The sequence below is a fragment of the Chiloscyllium plagiosum genome, unplaced genomic scaffold, assembly GCF_037043375.1.
Source record: "Chiloscyllium plagiosum isolate Xiang-an unplaced genomic scaffold, Cpla_swu_hap1 HiC_scaffold_43, whole genome shotgun sequence".
In the NCBI taxonomy this organism is placed as follows: Eukaryota; Metazoa; Chordata; class Chondrichthyes; order Orectolobiformes; family Hemiscylliidae; genus Chiloscyllium; species Chiloscyllium plagiosum.
This window is the reverse complement of record NW_028270181.1, coordinates 17,878,142-17,893,461: the sequence shown is the minus strand read 5'-3', so window position 1 is coordinate 17,893,461 and position 15,320 is coordinate 17,878,142. Positions and strand designations below refer to the sequence as shown.

Genomic DNA, 15,320 nt, shown 5'->3' with positions numbered 1-15,320 from the left:
CACAGTCAAAGGAACCTAAGTGGCATTTTCTGATGTCAGTTACCCCAAATACTTTCCTCATTTTTGATTTGAGCGTTCTCTACGTCTTCATTTCTGAATTGCTGTGATTTTACTTCAAGTGTGAAGTAGAAAATATTACCAGAAGTGCATCATATGCATTACATGCACACATTTGTAGTAGTTTAAGCAGTCTTTGGAAGAACATCTTAAGACAGAAAATAGAAGTTCTGGTGAGAATTTTGTAAATGTAACCCCAGTTTCTGATAGAACAATTTAATTTTGTTTTTGCTTTGTTTTATTATTGATTGTAACATATAATGATGTAGCATAACAGGTGGTCATTTGGTCAACCATGGCTGTACCAGCTCTTTGAAAGAACTACACTATTTGCTGCATTCACCTGCAAATGTTTTTGTCTTAAAATACTGATTACATTTCTCACCAAGTTACTTCTGATTCACTTACCGCATCCTTTTAAATAATACTAACCCTTCAGACACGGAGCTACAAATGAACCATTACCAGAATCCCCACAATTGCATTGATTTTGCAATATGATATTTTGATGTTGAAATCTCACCTTTTGAAGATTTTAAGAACAAAGAAACATTTGATTACATGCTAGAAACTGCCAAACATTTTGTACATATCTTTGATTCATGCAAGTCAGTAAAATAGAATGAGTACATTGTTTCAATTCAAGATTAATGAACAAAGCTGTGTTGTTTGGATCAAAGTATACGGTCTAATTTTTATGCACATAAAAAAGTCACCTTTACAAGAAGAATAATTTAAATAAACTTAGACTTTTATTCTATTGCCAATGGTCCAGGGCTGTGTGTTCCTATTAGACTGAAAGGTGAATGGTAAGGGGAAGAAACAATGGATGAATAAATATATTGAGGCTGTAGTCAAGGAGGAAACATATGTTAGGCATAGGCAAGTAGGATCAAGTGAATCTCTTGAAGAGTATAAGGGGTGAAGCAGCATTCTTAATGGGCAAATCAGGACAGCAAAAATGGGATTGAGGTAGCCTTGGCAGATAATGTTAAGGATAATCCAAAGAGATTCTACAAATACATTAAGAATAAAAGAGCAACCACCGAGAGAATAGGGCCCCTGAAAGGTGTGCATGTGAAATCATAGGATTTGACAGAAGTACTAAATTAATGTTTTGTGTCAAGTTTTATTGAGGAGAAAGACATGGAGGGTAGGAGCTTTGGGAACTAAATATTGATGTTTTGAAAACAGTCCACATTACAGAAGAGGTGGTGCTGGAGGTCTTACAAAATAAAGGTGAATAAATCTCAAGGATCTGATCAAATGTATCCAAGAACATTGTGGGAAGCTAGGGAAGAAGTTGAGGGGCCCTCAGCAGAAATTTTGTGTCATTTACAACCATGGTGGGGCTGGGGGGAAGTGCCAGAAGACTGGAGGGTGGCTAATGTGCCTTTATTGAAGAAAGGCTTCAAAGAAAGCCTGGGAACTATAGACCGAAGTCTGGGAAGTCTGATATCAGTGGTGGGTAAGTTGTTGGAGGAGATTTTGAGAGACTAGATTTACATGCATTTGCAGAGGCAAAGACTGTTTTGGGATAGTTAGCATAGCTTTGTCCTTGAGTAATCTTGTCTGATAAATGTGATTACATTTTTTGAGGATACAATCAGAAAGATAGATGAGGGCAGAGCAGAGATGTTGGACTTCAGTAAAGCTTTCCACAAGGTTCCGCATGGTAGACTGATTAATAAACTGGTTAGATCACATGGGATTCAGAGAGAGCCCACCAACGGGATACAAAATTGGCTTGATGGTAAGAGATAAAGGTTGGTAAGGGAGGGTGGTTTTTCCAGATTAGAAACCTGTGACCAGCAGAATTCTGCGGGGATTGGTGCTGGGCCCACTGTTGTTTATGATTTATATAAATGATTTGGATGAGTATTTAAGAGGCATGATTAATAAGTTTGCAGATGACACACTAAAATTGGTGGTATAGTGGACAGTGAAGAAGGTTATCTAAGATGGACGTGTTGGACCAATTGGCCTATTTCGATACTGTAGGGATTCTATGATTCTTATTTCAAAAAATATTGTAAATTCAGAGTTAAATTTCAAGAACACGGATCCCTACAACCAATTCAAGTCTGTACATTGTGAACAGTTTGAATTCAGAGATTATATATCAATTTTTGCCAATTTACATTTTGTACTTCAGAATTTTTCGTACGATATTTGAAGATACAGCCATTTCAAATACTGCTAAATTTAGCTAAAAAATGAGCATCACACTGAAAAAACAGCTAATTTAGTTAACTTCGGTGAAAATAATTTGGGTAAATTAATAGGAAACTTACTCTGCTTGACTCCAAGAAAATCTGCATTTAATATACTTATTCAAACTAATTGAATAATTTTAGCTATTAATTAGCATTATATGAATAATTTTATCACCAAGTTTGCAAATTTCACCATGACTGCCAGCCCTCAACCACTAATGCCAGTTCTGCAGCTGTATTTGGTTAATAGATATGGGAAGGAAAATGGCACACTTCATTCAAGGCATTTTTAGCTTTGACGAAAACAAAACCATTAAACTATTAAACTACCATCACAACATGAAATCATCAGCTTGTGAATGTTTAAGACAGTAAGAAAATATGGCACATGCAATGACAATTTAATTTAACAATACATTTTCTAGAATTTTTTTATTTGTCATATCCTGTACAATTTGAATTTAAAGTTATGACAGTCATATCAATTTTAAAGTTAGTATGCATCTTAAATTTTGAAACAAGTGCATATATCACTTTATGCATGTAAAGTCCAGTTGAACATGGGACCAGAGATCAGTTTGGCCAACATACAGCATAATACTTTCAGTTGATATGCTATTATTAGGATCCTGTTGCATGACTGAATTACAGTAGTGATTGCAGGAGTATGAACCTGCACCTGAGATGAAGGAGTCCTTCTAGCTCACTGTTTGCTACAAATGTAAACTGCTCTTTTTTCTCTAGCTTACAGTGTATCCCAGACCTACAACATAGGTTTTGGATCCATAGCCTTTAAAGGACTTCTCCATCTCCAGCATATTCAAGAAGAATGGGTACTCAATAAACACAGTCTGCCGATTACTCAGCAACAAACCCAAACAAGTAGAAAAACCCAAACCCAAAAACCCCAGCCACATTACCCTACATCAAAGACATTTCTGAAATGACTACTGGACTACTCAGACTTCTTTGCATTATGGTAGCCCACAAACCAACCAACACACTTAAACAGCAACTAATTAACTTAAAAACCCTGTACAAACAATAAGCAAAACAAACGTCATTTACAAAATACCTTGCAAGGACTGTAATAAACACAACATTGGACTAACAGGCAGAAAACTAGCCATCAGGATACATGAACATTAACTCGCCACAAAAAGACATGACCCACTAGCACCAGTATCCAACAGGTGGCGCTAGACCTGACCCCACAACTAGGAAACAAAATTACATATCTCCTAAGAAAATTACACAATTCCGGACAACTAAACAAGACAGAATTCCAGAAAATGAAACCCGACGGAACCAACACCCCACGATTCTACGGGCTACCAAAAATCCATAAACCAGGAGCTCCCCTCAGACCTATAGTCTCACTATCCGGAACACCAACTTACAGTCTGGCCAAAGAACTACAAGAAAGACTGAAATACCCGTAGAAGAGTCACAGCACTTCACCCAGGAATTCCTTAAAATCATCAAAAACACCAAAATAGAGGAAGACAAAGCAATGATCTCATTCGACGTAACAGCATTATTCACCTCCATCAACATCGACCTGGCAAAGGAAACACTTACCACACTTTTAGAAGAGACCATCACACACACCCCAACCACCATCAATCACATTACCAACGAAAACATCATGAAGCTAGTGGACCTGTGCCTCACCACCCACTTCACTTTCAACAACATAGTCTACAAACAAACCAACGGCACATCCATGGGATCTCCGCTATCAGGATTCATAATAGAAGCAGTAATGCAAAGACGAGAACAAACAGCCCTACCAACCATCCAACCAAAAATCTGGGTCCGCTACGTAGATGACACCTTTGTCATCACAAAACGAAACAAGATAGAAGAGACATTTAACATAATCAACAACACCCTCACAGGCATAAAGTTCACCAAGGAGGAAGAAACACGACAACAAACTCGCGTTCCTGGACGTCACAGTCAAAAGAAAGGACAACGGAGAACTACAAACCTGCATACACAGAAAACCGACAAACACTGACCAAATACTTAACTACACCAGCAACCATCCCAACACACAAAAAAAGCTGTATCAGAACACTATTCAAATGAGCCACCACACACTGCAGCACAGACGAACTTTGGAAAACAGAGGAGAACCACCTATACAACGTATTCAAGAAGAACGGATACTCAAAAAATACAGTGCACAGATTCCTCAAGAACAAACCACGACAAGCAGACCAAACACAGCCAGAAACCCGAACCACCTTACCATACATCAAAGAAGTTTCATAAATGACAGCCAGACTACTAAGACCTGTCGGAATCCGAGTAGCACACAAACCCACCAACAGTCTCAAACAAAAACTAACTAACTTAAAAGACCCAGTACAATCCATGGACAAAACCAATGTCATCTATAAAATTCCATGCAAGGACTGCCACAAATACTATGTAGGACAAACAGGAAGAAAGTTAGCCACCAGGATACACGAACACCAGCTAGCCACAAGAAGACACAACTCTCTCTCCCTTGTAGCCCTACACACAGATGAAAAAACCCACCATTTCGACTAGGACAACACATCTATCCTGGGATAGGCTAAGCAAAGACATGCCAGAGAATTCCTGGAGGCCTGGTACTCCAACCACAATGCCATAAACAAACACACAGATCTCGATGCCATCTATCAACCCCTCAGAAAACGAACAGGAAATGACATCACCACAAAACCCCAGGAACCCCATCCAGGAGAAAGATATAAATAGAAAGCAGGAGACAACAGCTTCGCTTCACTTGGAGGTCGCCACTGATGATGTTACCTAGCCAGGTAATGAAACGTCTGGATATCAAACCTACAGCTCAGCGAGCAAACCTACACCCTAAACCTCAACCTGAGCTACAAACCTTCACAAACCTTGCAAAAACTAGTATCCTTACGTACGGATGAGAAAGGATACCATTTTGATTGGGACAACACATCTATCCTTGGATAAGTCAAATAGAGACACATAGAACATAAGAACTAGGAGCAGGAGTAGGCTCCAGCCCTTCAATCCCGCTCCATTCAATAATATCATGGCTGATCTTTTAGTGTACTCCGATCCACTTACCTGTGCTCTCACCGTATCCCTGAATTCCTTTATTGTTCATAAAAAAATCTACCTAAGCTTTAAAAGTATTTACTGAAGTAGCATCATTCACTTCACTGGGCAAGGAATTCCATAGATTTACAACCCTCTGGGTGAAGAAGTTCTTTCTCAATTCAGTCCTAAATCTGCTTCTTCTTGAGGATATGCCCTCTTGTCTTAGTTTCACCTGTCAATTGGAAACATCCTCTCTACTTCCAATATATCCCTTTCCTTCATAATTTTATCTATTTCTATAAGATCCCCTCTCATTCTTCTGAATTCCATTGAATATAATCCCAGTCTATTCAGTCTCTCCTCATAAGCCAACCCCTTTAATTCTGGAATCAACCTAGTGAACCTCCTCTGCATTCCCTCCAGTGCTAGTACATCCTTTCTCAAGTAAGGAGACCAAAACTACAGACAGTACTCCAGGTGTGGCCTCACCAGTACCTTGTAAAACTGCAACATTACCTCTCTGCTTTTAAACTCAATTCCTTTAGCAATTCAGGGCAAAATTCCATTTGCCTTCCTAATTACCTATTGCACCTACAGACCAACCCTCTGTTATTCATGCACAAGGACACTCAGGTCCCTCTGCATAGCAACATGCTGCAACTTTTCAACCATTCAAGTAATAATCCTTTTTACCGTTACTCCTACCAAAATGGATGACTTCACATTTATTAACATTGTATTTCATTTGCCAGACCTTTGTCCACTCACTTAAAGTATCTATGTTCCTCTGCAAAGTTTCAGTCTTCTGGACACTTTGTCTGCCACTCATCTGCAAACTTCGATACACTACATGTGGTCCCCAATTCCAAATCATCTATATAAATTGTGAATAATTGCACACCCAACACCGATCCCTGAGGCATACCACTAGTCACTGATTACAAGTCAGAATAACTTATTTTTCCCCACGCTTTTGCTTCCTGTTAGTCAACCAATCCTTTATCCTAATACTTTACCTGTAATGCCACGCATCCTTATCTTACGCAGCAGCCTCTTATGCAGCAACTTGTTGAAGGCCTTTTGGAAATCTAAGTACACCACATCCAGTGGGTCTCCACCTTGCTCGCAATGTCTTCACAGAATTCCAACAGATTTGTTAAGCATGAACTGTCCTTCATGAACTCATGCTGCATCTGCCCAACAGGACAATTTCTATCAAGATGCCTGACTAATTCCAGAGGTTAAGCTAACTGGTCTATAATTCCCCATCTTTTGTGTCCCTCCCTTTGGAAAACAGCAAATATGTAACGTTTGAATGCAATGTTTAACATCTGCTCAGACTGCCCCAGAGTCCAGTGAATTTTAGAAAATTACCGCCTGTACACTTGCTATTTCTCCAGCCATCTTGTTTAGTACCCCGGGATGCATTCCATCAGGCCCAGGAGACTTATCTATCCTTAGGTGCATTAGCTTGCCCAACACTACCTCTTCCATGATAATGATTATTTCTAGGTCCTCAATTATCTTACATCTCTTTGTCAGTTTACTGGCATATTATTAGTGTCCTCCACTGTGAAGAATGAAACAAAACTGTTCAATGCCTCGGCCATTTCATCATATCCCATAACTAGATATCCCTTCTCATCCTTGGAAAGACCAACATTTACTTTTGGCCTTTCTCTTTCATTTATTTATTTATAGAAACCTTTGCTATCTGTCTTTATATTCTGTGCTAGGTTTTTCTCATGTTCTACCTTACTTTTCTTTATAGCTGTTTTTGTGGCTTTCGGCTGACCTTTAAAGTTTTCCCAATCTTTTAGTTTCATGCTGTTTTTGGCCACTTTGTATGCCTTCTTTTAATTTGATCGCCTCTCTTATTTCCTTAGACACCCATGGCAGACTACCCCTTTTCTTACAGTCCTTCCTTTTCACCGGAATATACTTTTACTGAGCACTTTGAAAAATTGTCTTAAAGTCCACCACTTCTCATCAATTGTCCCACCATAAAGTCTTTGTTTCCAGCCTCCTTTAGCCAAGTACTCCCTCATTCTATTGTAGTCTCCCTTGTTTAAGCACAGGATCCCGGTATTGGATTTTATCTTCACACTCTCTATTCTAAATTCAACCATACTGTGATCATTCCTTCCAAGAGGATCCCTAACTGAGGTCATTACTCATCCTGTCTCATTACACGGGACCAGATCTAGGATAACTTGCTCCCTTGTAAGTTCCATTACATACTGTTCAAGAAAACTATCATATTACCCTCAACAAACCCCTCCTCAAGGCTACCCTACCTGAGCAGGTTTAACCAATCTACATGTAGATTAAAATGCCCCTTGATAATTGCCGTACCATTTTTACAGGCAATAGTTATATCTTTGTTTATTGCCCACCCTAATGTAATATTATTATTTGGTGCACTATAGATTAAGACCTATCAGTGACTTTTTCCTTCTTAGAATTTCTAATTTCCACCCAAATGGATTCAACCTTATTCCCCATAGAACCTATATCATCTCTCAGCACCTCCCTGATGTTGTCCTTGAATATCAAAGCTACGCCACCTACCTTACCTTCCTGTCCTTCCGAATAGTCTGGTACCCCTGGATATTTAACTCCCAGTCGTGACCATCTTGTAACCATATCTCTGTAACGGCTACCAAATCATATTTATTCACGATGAGTTGTGCCATTAACTCATCAACCTTGTTACAAATGTTATGAGCATTCAGGTTATGCTAGCTTTCTTATCCTCATGATTTCTAATATCTCTAATAATATCTCCCGAGTTATCCTTCCTGTTTCCTTCTTTCATAGTCTGCCTTGAACTTAAACCCTTCTGCACACATGCTAGCCTGCTGCTTATCTTTTAATTTATCATCATTCCTGTCATTTCCCTTGCCCTGCCGCTCCTGATTCACTAGTTTAAAGTCCAAGTGACCACTCTATTTATCTTTTTGGCTCGGACACTGGTTCCAGATTAGTTCAAGTGGAGACCGTCCCATCGGTACAATTCCCCATGAAATGGAACCCTTCTTTCCCACACCACTCCCTTAACCACGTGATTACTTCTCTAATTTTCTTATTCCAAAACTGATGCCAATTCCCCACAAAATGGAACCCATCTTTCCCATACTACCCCCTAAACCATGTGTTTACTTCCCTAATTTTCTTATCCCTAAGCCAATTTGCATGTGGCTCAGGTAGTAAATCAGAGATTATGGCCCTTGAGAAACTGTCCTTTAATTTCATTCCTAGTGCTTGATAATTCCCAAACAGGTCCTCCATCCTAGCCTTGCCCTCTGGGCCACAACACAGAGGGTGGTACAGGTATGGAATGAGCTGCCAGAGGAAGTGGTGGAGGCTGGTACAATTGCAACATTTAAAAGGCATTTGGATGGGTATATGAATAGGAAGGGCTTGGAGGGATATGGGCCAGGTGCTGGCAGGTGGGACTAGATTGGGTTGGGATATCTGGTCGGCATGGACGGGTTGGACTGAAGGGTTTGTTTCCATGCTGTACATCTCTATGACTCCCACTCCAATATCCTTTCAAGCCGGTCAGAGATTGTCCTGCACCGGGCAGGCAACACACCATGCGGGACTCCTGATCCAGTTTGCAAAGGATACTGTCTATTCCCCCTAATTATAGAACCTCCTGTAAGGACCACTTGTCTTTTTGCTTCCCCTTCTTCAATGGCCTTCTGCACCATAGTGTCGTGGTCAGCTGACTCATCCTCCCCACAGCTCTTTTCCTCATCCACATAGGGAGCAAGTATCTCATAACCTGTTGGATAAGGTCAAAAGCTGAGGCTCTTCCATTTCTGAACTCAAGATCCCCATTACAATTCCTCAGCACGGGAATTCCTAGAAGCATGGCATTCCAACTGAACTCTATCAACAAACACATCGATTTGTACCCCTTCTATTATCCTCTGAGAAAAAGAACCAGAAATGACATCACCAACCCAAAGAAACCTAAACACAAATAGAAAGCGGAACATAATACCAGCTCTTCACCAAAGGCTTACTGACGATGTTACCGAGTTTGGTGAAACTAAGCCTTCCACCTAAGCAAGCAAATTCGCATCCAGAATCTCAACATGAGCTACAAATATTTTCAAATCTCGCTAACTTCTCTATTTGGAAGTGCTACCAGAAATATAAAGACATGACTGAGACTGTTCAACTGTCTACCTACAGTTTCCTTGTCTGAATGTGCCCTATAAAATGCAACACTGAATCTAGGACAGAGCCCTCTGAATATTTATCAACCTCTATATCAATGAAGCTTTAGAAATTATAGCAATGCATTATCAATCCACTTTTAAACATGTGAAAATGGAATTGAGGGGTTACATTGCTGCCCCTAGTCTCCATTGTACCTAACGTCTGAGATTAATTCCACAGATACAGTTCATGTAACTATTTATCAAAGGAGGGAGATAGTAAACGGAATTACAGGCCAGTTAGCTTGACATTAGGAAGAGCAAAAATGTTAGGATCAATTATTTGAGATGATTCAACGTGGTACTTGGAAAATAATGATTAGGTAGCATTAGCAAAGTTTTAAGAAAAACAATATGTTTAAGAAATCAATCAGGGGCAACCATATTTGAAAAAATGCAACACAAACAGTTATGACACAAGATTAAGGCTCATTAGAGCAAATATTGGATTGACAATCAGTACACAAACAGAAAACAGCATAATTACTTGGACCAAATGGTATGTTGTAAAAACCAATGTCTGACATCAGCTATTTGTGATCTATATGTCCTATTGATACAAATTTAGGTGGCAAATAAGCTTTGAGGACACCACAAAGAGGCTGAAGAGGAGACACAGATTATATGAAGAATGTGCAAGATGGAAATTATCCACTTCAGTAGAAAAATGTTTTGAACCTTGATCAGATGGGCCAATAGGCCAAGGAGGGCAGATGGAGTTTAATTTAGATAAATGTCAGGTGTTACATTTTGGTAAGGCAAACCAGTCAATGGTAGGGCCCTGGTGAGTGTTGCTGAACAAAGAGATCTAGGGTTGTAGGTGCATAGTTCCTTGAAAGTGGAGTCACAGGTAGACAGGGTGACGGAGGTGGTGTTTGGCATGGTTGCATTCATTAGTCAGAATGTTGAGCAAAGGAGTTGGGACATCATGTTGTGGCAGTATAGCTCTTCGGTGATGCCATTTGTTCAGGACTGCTTGATTTTGAAAACATTTATAAGGATGCTGCTGGGACTGGAGGATTAAAGTTATAGGCAGAGGCTGAATAGGCTGGGGCTTTTATTCTCTGGAGCATTGGAAGTTGCTCCAGAGACTTTATAGATATTTATAAGATTATGAGAGGCAAGGATAGGGTGATTAGCCAAGGACTTTTTCCAAGTTTGCGGGGGGAGGTCCAAAACTAGGTGACATGGGTTTAAAGTGAGAGGGAAACATTTAAAAAGGGATATTAAGGGCAACATTTTCACACAGAGGGCCATGTGTCTATGGAATGAGCTGCCAGAGGAAGTGGTGGAGGCGAGTACAATTACAACATTCAAAAGGCAGCTGGATGGGTATATAAATAGAAAGGGGTGAGATGGATATGGGCTAAATCCTAGCAAATGGGATTTAGTCAGATTGGGATGTCTGCTTAGCGCAGATGAGTTGGACCAAAGGGTCTGTTTCGGTGCTGCATGACTCTGACTCTAATAGAAAATGGAAAGGAAAAATGGTATTAAAATGATGACAAATTAGTAAACGTTGGCATGTAATGGGATTCAGATGTCTTCATATGAAAATTACAATGGTAATATGCTGATAGAATTAATATGACCGAGTAAAAATAAAATGCGGTGGAAATGCTCCTGAGTGAGCATTCTGTTTTGATGAAGGTTCTTTGACCTGAATAATACTCTGTTTCTACCTCTATGTATACTGCCTGACCTGTTAAGCATTTTCATTTCAGACTTCCAATATCCTAGGTACATTGGTTTAGTATTAGGCAAATAACGTGTTAATGTTTACACAAAGTGACCAGAACATAATAGTTAAATCTTATTGGAATTATAAAGGGCCTTAGTGAGACCACATGTGGAGCTTTTGATTCCTTACCTCAAGATCCACTTGCCTGAGAGGGAGTGAAAAAAGGTTCAGTCCAGTAATTGGGACAAGAATGAGGGCAGATTAAATAGACAATGTTTATATGTACTAAAACTTAAAAGAATGACAGATGATGGCACCGAAATAAAGAATATTCTTAAACAGTTTGACAGGGTAGATTTTCCCCAGTCAGACAGCCTAGAATGATGGGTCATAGTCCTAGGACAAAGACTAACCAGATTGAGGATTAGGATTGAGATGAGGAGATTTTCTTTTTCTACAGAAAGAGTTGAGCCATTGGAATTCTCTTCCCAAAAGGCAATGGATGTTTCAATCATTGAGTACATTCAAAGTAAAAACTAATAGATTTTTGGACATCAAGGAAATTCATGTGTATGGGAATAGAGCAGGGGCGTGCAGCTGAGGGAGAAGGCCAGCTATTGGCTGCCTTACTGAACGGTACAGCAGGCTCAAAGCACTGTATGGCCTACTTCTGCTCCTTGTTTTTATGTTTTTGTGTGTTCAGTTACCTGGAATTGAGGTATGCTTGTTCATTAATTGTGGAAAATTAGTGCACAATCCCATGATCATGAATCATAATCAATGATTACCTATAGATAAATTAAACTTGCAACTGCAACATTTCTTTTGTTGAAGAAAAGGAGATACAGTCAGAAGATGACTGTAGATGCAAATTCAGTGGCTGTCTGGAGCTGGTTTCTGGAATGCACACCTGCATAGAGTCAAGGAAACTTTTTTAAAAAGGCTGAAAGGGAAAAGATAATGAAAAGCTAACTACACTATATGCTTCTCAGCAGGAGGCCATCTCTTGCAGGCATGTTTATGTTTTAGCCTTTCAGGAACATATACAAAATGGGGTTTAAAAGTGAGCTTCAAGCATGGTCTGTATGTGCATGTGACCTGAGGCTCTATAAGGTCACACCTTTGTGATCAGCCATTTAAAAACCCCTGCTGTGCTGGTAAGTAAAGGGAAAAGTCTATTTCAATCAACTTGCAAAGCCAAAAATCACCAAATCTGTTGTAGAATAATTAATGCCAATACCGCACTTAAACAGCTACAATGTTTTACTATCTGCTCTTCATGAGTGATGAAAGACTAGTCTGTACATTTTTGTTTTAAATTTTTTGGGGGCTAATTTCTTATTCCAACCTTGTGTGTGCATTTGTTGTGTTATTTCTTCTCAGTATTAGTAATGACTAAATTCTCTTTTATTAACTCAAAGTCTGGTTAAATTGATTCTGTTTAAAACAAAGTCCTTTAGTCTGGGAGAACGGTATCCACAAAGGAATAGATTCTTTTTAAATTAATCTTGTATGCCCAACTGAAGGGGCAGGTGAATAATGATTTGGTGTCTGTTCACCCTTCAGCACCCTGGAGCTTATTGATTTTGGGTATTCCATCCAGAATTGCCACAAAATAGGGAATCTCACCCAGAAGCTGGTCATACCAAGAAGTATAAAATATAACCAGAAATGCTATTCTAATGGTGGCCTTGACCAGAAGAGGACTGCATTTCAAAACCAAGGAAATTAATGGTTCAGTTGCAGAGAACCTTGGTCAGACCCCATCTGGAATACTACGTTTCAGTTACCTGAGGAAAGATACATGTGTCTTTGAATTACATATCAAATATTCCTTGAAGTAACTGAATGCAATACTCCACATAGGTTCTTAGCAATGTTCAATGAAATGAAAGTATCATTTCTGTTTTGAATGGCGAACACCTCAAGATAAAGAGCAGCAATGGAGTAGCCATTGAGAGCATGTTCAGTAGCTCTAACTTTTTATGACTTAAGTACGATGATCCCTAATTCCCAGTTAACTTAAAATATAATCTGTGTGATTTCAGAACCAGATTTAAGTTCATTTTCATTTTCATATTGGAAGTACAAGCAGTTCATTTTAAAATGTTCAGTGGTTTGGTGAATAGCAGTATTATGAAGGATTATTTACACATTGTGTCAGGGGACAAGGTTTGGAACTTTGCTACCAAGCATGAGATTTCACAGCTGGGGCACAAGCATGTAGGGATTTCATACCTGGCTGCAAAAGCACAAAAGGACACATATGATACAAAAGGATAAAATCACTAGGTTTCGAGTTAACAGCAGTGCAACAGACTGCATTTGAACAGAGAACTTTGTGATTCCATTTTTGCCATTGTATTTTTCTCAGAGGATTCATTTCAAATGAATTTCAACAAACAATGCCTTAACTTGCATGTCCTGGCAAGTTCAAGTTGTAAATGACAACAGGAACAGAAATAAGATTAGGAGGTCTGGTTTAAAATTGTCCCAGTGTCATAGCAGACACATATCAGGGCCACAGCTGGTACTCAGACTGCAGAATACCTGTGCAGTAGAAAAGGAAAGCAACAAATCTTATTTGTCAAGCAACACAAAAATGCTTCATCTTACTCCCTCTACTGTGATTACAAAACAGGCAATAAAATAAAAATGTTCACATATGCACAGAACCTGAGCAATCTCCTCAAATTGGCCACAATTCAAAATTAAAATTATACATGTATTTGTGCAAAAGGTACAGAAATCGTTCCATATAGTTGCCATATAGTTTGATTTGGTTAGACAGTACAGGATTTCTCACTGGACAACTTTCTCACATTTGCCAGTCAGTAGGGGGACATGATTCCTCAGAATAGGAGGGAGAAATGAAATCAGAACATGAATCAAATTGCACTACACTTGCATGTTTAATCATCAGTTAAGGCACAAGATAGGTGCACACGTTGAGAAGCTGACTGTCTGCACACCTTGCCCATCACAGTATAGGACAGAAGCCAAAGATGAAAAACACAGTAAACATAAATGGACTTGCAGTGTATGGTTTTAATGCTTAATGATGCATAATACCCTGGATAGCTCTTACAACATCGCGTAGTGTTCCGCAGGCTGCTTCCACTGACATGATTAACAATAAAAATAAGGAAACAGCTGTGTCAAGATGCGTGACACCGCTTCCGGGTATACAACTATTAGAGAGAAAGCATTTTGCTTGGACGATAAAAAAAAGTGTTCTGGATCTATCCTATTTGCAGGTTAACTGGTTAAAATTATACACTATAAACATAATTTCTTTTTATAGTTAAAAAGCATCTTTTCCTCTTAATAACAGAGTCTACCTAAATTTTCTTATACTGGCAAAAAGAACCAGTTCATGATAACCTGATTCCTCTATGATTAATATTGAAACAACTTCTCTATCCTCACATGGTACTTGCATTTCATAATGCAATCTTCACTTAAAAATACATCCTGTATTAGAATGTAGTTTTCTCTACTTTTAATCTCGGGAAACATAATTTCCCACAGGACATGAACTCCTTCCAGGTATCTGGGAGTATAATTTGAGCTAAACATGACTAAGAAGAATGTCCAACATAGTAAACCATAAATGGATTCATGGTTGATCACTGTAACCAATTAGTTTTGTTCTAAGCAAAGTAAATATATATGTGTAACTTGTCTTCTGTATTAGATTTTCAAAAATATTACGGTAATTTTGTACATTCAAAAGGAGTTAATTTAACTGTAATTCAGTAATTATTTGGACGAGCTTTAGAAATTAACTGCTTGCAATCTAATGGCACAGTCAAGGCAAAAACATTTCCATCCTACTTCAGAATACTTTTGTTTTAAACAAAAAATCGAAGCAAATGCAAAAAACACACCATATTTTCATTACTTTGCTATGGAATAGAGATATGCATGAAGTCATATCTGCTGTCTCGGCGATCTGAAGTTCACTATGAACAAATCCCAACTCCAATCATTCAACCAATGACTTCACTTGGTATTAGAAAAATCACAAGCAATTAACTTAACCTCGTAAGTTCAAGTCAA

At 38.9% G+C, this 15,320-nt stretch overlaps 1 protein-coding gene and 1 long non-coding RNA gene across 12 annotated transcripts in view; one reads left to right on the top strand and one right to left on the bottom strand.

Moving 5' to 3' along the window:
• The window catches only part of LOC122541855 (adenosine kinase-like), a 266,202-nt gene that overhangs the window by 15,290 nt on the left and 235,592 nt on the right, over positions 1-15,320 (bottom strand). The window lies entirely within an intron of this gene.
• LOC148137441 (uncharacterized) overlaps positions 1-15,320 on the top strand; it is a 249,878-nt gene that overhangs the window by 35,580 nt on the left and 198,978 nt on the right. The gene's annotated exons all lie outside the window — the stretch shown is intronic.